The following is a 5,738-nucleotide window of genomic DNA, read 5'->3' on the forward strand; positions in this document are numbered from 1 at the left end:
AAAACTGTGAGAGGCTTACAGATGCTGGAACTCCTTTGCGGGGCCTACAGCTAATAGAATTCACCAATTTCAAGTACCCAACACAGAAAAAAAAAACCAAACAAAACCAAACAAACATGCAAATAAAAGCATAAATAAAAGGAAGAGAAAGCAATAGAAACTTTCTGGCCAGTGGCCTGCCATGAAGAGCAATGTGCAGTGCAGAGAAATCTCCTTCTCAGGGCATCCATTATTTCCTGCAAGAAATCCAGCATGATAACAATTCACACTCTGGCAATGCTGGGCCATCAGAGTAGGAGCATTCAGGATGCCAGGGTAGTGTCACTGTACAGCAGCTTTAGGATGTGGAGATGAGAGATCAGAAGGTGCCAAATGAATTAACAGTAAGCTTCCAAATTACAAGCGCATGGTCCTTAAGTGTGGTGCAACAGATACAGGAGCCTTTTTCTTCCACCATGAGGTTGGACTCTGTTGCTCTTCAGTGCAGATCCAGAGACCTGCTCATTAGTTTAATGTTTTTATTTGGTAGATCAATAATTAAATAATAAAGATTTATTTTCATTATTGAAGAAGAAATAAATCATTAATTATTTGAAAAATGAATTATAATTTTTTTTTCATCTGTTTTAGCTATTTATATCCTTTTTTTTCTAACTCAGATTATGGTAATTTTTTTTTCCTTTCGTATTGTGGGTGAATGCATTTACAAACGAAGTTGAAAAAGAGAGACAAAGTCAGAAAAATGCAGAAACTATTTTGCCTTCAGGAAAAAGGCAGTTCCTTTCTGTAGACACAGATGCTTTTAAGAAATTTTAATGAGAATGAAGTCATGTCTATACATTTGCTCTCAATTTATTTTGGGAGTAGTTGTATTTTGATGCCAGATTTTACTGCATGCTGTGAGGAAGGAAGACGAAAAGTTTGTACTACCTTTTATGCAAGCAACTGTTACCTATTCTCTCTTCAAAATATTTTGTGCATTTTTGTCTAGAGCCTTTGAAAGTATAAACTCAGCAGAACATTCATTCTAAGGCATTTAGTAAACGAAAACAAGAAAACATTTAATGTAACATTTGTGGAGAGATGCTTTATGAGCTTTAGACAATTTTGTGTGCCAATTCTCATGTTTTTTTAATTTTTTGCTTCATTTTATTGAAAAAAATAATGAGTGACCAACGGCTGGCAGATGGATCAGTGTAGTCTAAATCCTTTTTCCTTCACTTCTGATACTAATATTACAAAGAAGAATGCATTTCAGGCTTCAAATTGTGACTAGGTGTGGGAGAGGGTTAAAAAAGTTTGAAGTCTGAATGGATTTTGAAATCTTTTGCCAGGCTTTGATCCCAACACATGCTGCTTTGGCTGTCACTACCTGTGCTACCATTGGTTTGTACGACTCCTAATGACACACTTTCACTTCCCACCACAAACAGAAACCAGGTACTCTGATCTTTGCTGCTGTTGTGTTCCACTGTGGATCTCTTCAGAGACCTGAGACTTATATCCCTTCTATTATGTATTATAAGCCAATTCCTCTGCCTAGAAGTTGCCTGCAGCCACTGAATAAATGTTATTTGATTCAAATAAAGTTTCTATGCTGGTTGACTGGATTTGTTTTCAGAAACTTTCTGAAAATAATTTGCGTACTATTATTTTGGAGTTTTAGAAAGGCTGTATTACTTATTGTGTCTGTGGCTGGACAATTTTACTATTATATTTCTCACTCATTTGTAGGAAGCTTCCAGTGCAGATTCATTCATCATTGTATTTCCAAATCCTTTTTTTGGGGTTTCACTTTTCCTTCTACTGAGGATAAATTCACACAGTGATACTAAATAAAAACCCTCCCAGGATATTCCAAGCTTGATTCCATTCGTTAATGTGTGCTACAGGCTTCTGGTTTAGAATATAATATATTTCTCCTCAGAAGATAAAATGATTCATTGAGACTTAAGTGTGTTCATGAAAACTGAACGCTCAGGACAAAACAACACTTCAAAGGGCACACAATAAATAATGTTTCTCTTTCTGCAATATCTCTTTATATGAGAATAAATTCTTGGAGCAAATTTATGCTTCAACTTAGTGGAAAATCAAGGGTTAAGCAGTTAAGTAATAAGTAGAAAATTACAACCTGAAAAACCTTAAAAGGCAAGAGCAGGACTGAAATGCACCTGAAAAATAATAGGGTGTGAATGTGAAGTGTGCCAAGATAACAAGTTAGGCCAGTAGACCGGGTAACTCACTGGAAACTGTGTGAGGTCAGAATGCAGCTCCTTGAGGACAGACCCATTGATTTTCACATCCTAATTTGTGTGCAGAAAGAAGTGCAGAGAGTTTTTGCAACCATGTCCCTGGAAGAACCATTATTCGAATAAGAGGCTGAAGAGAAGGAGAGAAGGTTAAATACTTGGGTGTCGATTGTAGAAGAGCTTATGATTTTTGGGGATGGTCTGGAGATTTTATCACTTTCAGATATGTGTATTGTAGCTTGAGCCATATAACATTTGTTTGAATGCTAAGAGGTGAGGAGTGGCATGTTTTTTTCTGGTTTTTTTTTCCTCTCATCTTCCCTGCCTGTGCTTACAGCGATGAAAAAAATTCAATAGAAAATACAGCGTTACTCTTTGATTTGGTTTTATATAAAAAGTGCAAACACTAGACATAAACTTTATCTCTCTGGTCTAAAAAAAAAAAATAAAAATGGTAAATAGTACTTAAAGAAAAATGCATTGGCACAAAATTGCAATTTAAGATTGTAAATCTGATGCTTCTGATTGTCTTTCTTGCTACAAGTCAGCTAATCCATAGTATTGACATCTAAGTATTAAATATTTCTAAATAAAGGTGAGAAGGCTTAAAACTTTCTTTTTTCTTTTTTTTTTTTTTTTTTTTTACTAGACCTAGAAGTGGAAGAATGCATGTATTAGGTCCAGTGAAACCAGTTTAATTAAAAGAAAATTCAATTCCCTCGAGAGCTGAGAGGTTCTGCAAAGACACCTTGATAAATCAGAAACAGGGACATTCACCAACCGTGTGAAGTTTAACCAGGAGAAGTCAGTTTTTCAAATGACAGCTCCTGCTTTATCATTATTATCATCATTGCTGTCATTATTTCTTGAAACAGTTATCAGGGTGCTCAAGTAACTGCAAACATGTAAAGGAAGTATTTATATGCAAGTCTGCTGTGACAGTAGGATTATGTTTACCTTCATTAACGTAAGATATTGAGTTTATTTTTACAGTGATGCAAGCCCTGACACTTCCATTCCCTGAGCAGGGAATTATTTTTGCAGCAAGAGAATTCATCCCAGTCTTCCAAAGCCTCCATTTCTGTAAAAAAGAAAACAGCAAAAGGAAGACATATTCTATGAGGTCACTTTTTTGTGTGTTTGCTACCCCTTTACATTTGAAGTGCCCTTTTTTATCTGTTTCATTTTGGAAAACTGAGCTAATTTTGATACCTATTTGTTGCTAAAAACTGCTTTAAGCATTGTGAAGCTTATGTTGTGTCCTGTGTTTGACAAGTATCCTTAAACATATCTAAAAATCTGATGCAATTTTTAATGGGCTTTCCTCTGAAGTGTTATGAGAAACTAAAAGCCCTCTACAAACCTTAACCTTCCACATCTTTTTCATATCAAGTCTGTGTGAGCTTGTTTTACCATACATATCACATTCAGCTCAAAAACACTTCACACTTCAATTCCATATTTTACCTGAGCATATTTGCTAACTGCCTGCATTGTTATAATATGCATATTATACACCCAGTCACTCCACTGGCATAGGGCAGCTCTGAGAACTTTTCTAATCCCTAGCATGTTTATTTGCTCTTGTGTGCAAATTTGTACATTATTATTATGTGTTTTTTCAAACAAAAAACAACTGAATGCTGACAGCTTAGTTCTTGAACGTCAGGTACAGTCAGCATAGAAATCTCACCACTCTTTCTTCACTGCAGACCTAGATGAAGTGTTCATTCAGCCTTGTACAGAAAAACATTCTGCAAATGCAAATAAACTTAATACAACTCACGCCCACTTTAAGCACAGTACCATAACAAAAGTGATGGAAACATGCTTAACTTTCAAGTGCCCTATACTGTAATAGCATTAAAATTCCATGGACCAAAGTTAGCTTTATTAAAAAATAAACTGCTAGCTAATGTATTTTTATTACTTGCAGGAAGCTAAATATCTGGGCTGCAATCCATGGGTTCAAAATTCTAGCCATAATGATTTTCTGCTAAACAACAGAGCTTGGACTGACGGTACTATTTATTCAGCTCCTCTGTCAAAATTCCCCCTTGGTCTTTTCTATTCTTGTTTGTTTGTTTGTTTGCTTGGTTTGGTTTGATTTTTTTCTGCTTTGTTTTGGTTTTGTACCCTAGCACAAAAGTTGTGATTTCTAGCACAATATATATATAGCTTAGTGAGCATGCAGGTGATTACTCATAATCTTTGTGTTACTGATTTGTCAGCACAAATATCTTGACATTCTATGTAACTTCTATGAGAGCTTCTTTAAAAATAATTTTTAACTCCTATAAAAATAAGTATTTATATAGAATTCCTGGGAGATGACTTCTAGGTATCTGCTGGGTCAGTGTTACTCAGTCACTTGCTCAAAAACCAAGAGAAAACCAGAGTAATGCACAGCTCCTCTTCCATCAATGATTCCTGCCAAGAAATTAGTGTCACAGCATATAAAATTGAGGTTCACAAGCCAATGTGGGGCTTTATATCACTTTAGCTGATTATGAACTTTTGAATGCAAATAACAATAAAAGTTTAAAAAAAAATAGAAAAAACCTAATTATTTGCTTCTTTCTTATATTTCACATTGATTCAAACAGCATCTTCCACTAACACCAGAGGGAAATAGTAAATTCTGGTAAGAAAAGGGTAAATTCTGGTAAAAGTGAATTCAGACATTCAATAAACTGCCAGTAAAACATTTCTCTTGAAACTACTAAGAGCAAAGAAATTCTATACCTTGAGGTGAGCACTTTAAATACTCAGGAGGCAGGCATATGTCCTCTCTATGCCAGTATGTCTAGTCTGTTTGCCTGAACTGTTTTTCTAAGCTAGATATTTTTGTACTGAACTAACCCACAAAAAATTTATTCTCATTTCCCCTTGTTCAATCACTTGCATAGATGAAGATCTATTTTTGTGTCATTCATATTTGTTACTGTCTTAGAAGACAAATTCTATTGTAAGGCAAAATCTGAGTGGTTGTATCCATAGTTTGAGATATTATTTTTTGGGGTTTTTTTTCTCAATAAATTACTAAGTTTTTTTATTCATTGAACTCAAAGGGGACAGGATTCAATGAAACAACTTATGATTAATAATTTTTCAAAATGTAACTGGGTAAAATTAGCAAAATTTGGGTTCAAATTCCTTTTTTAGCCCAAAGATTATCACTATATTTCCTCTTAGCTAGCCTATTCTTTTGTCTCACAATCAAAATTGAAAGCAATAAAAGTTAAACAAAAGAAATAAATCAAGGAAAAACCAGCTACATTATGTCCCTTTGAACTTATGCAGACACAGAAAAAGGATATGTTTTGATATGATTCTATATTTATTCCAATTAGATGTTACAAAACACACAGAAAGAGAACACAAGCTGTGTAAACCCATTCTTAAGAACATTCTTAAGGTTATTCTAAATTATTATATTATAGTAGGTGTGTATATATTAAATGTTAAGTTCTGTTTTAGTGGAAC

This window comes from Onychostruthus taczanowskii, unplaced genomic scaffold (assembly GCF_017590055.1).
Source record: "Onychostruthus taczanowskii isolate IOZ18803 unplaced genomic scaffold, ASM1759005v1 scaffold85, whole genome shotgun sequence".
Classification (NCBI taxonomy): domain Eukaryota; kingdom Metazoa; phylum Chordata; class Aves; order Passeriformes; family Passeridae; genus Onychostruthus; species Onychostruthus taczanowskii.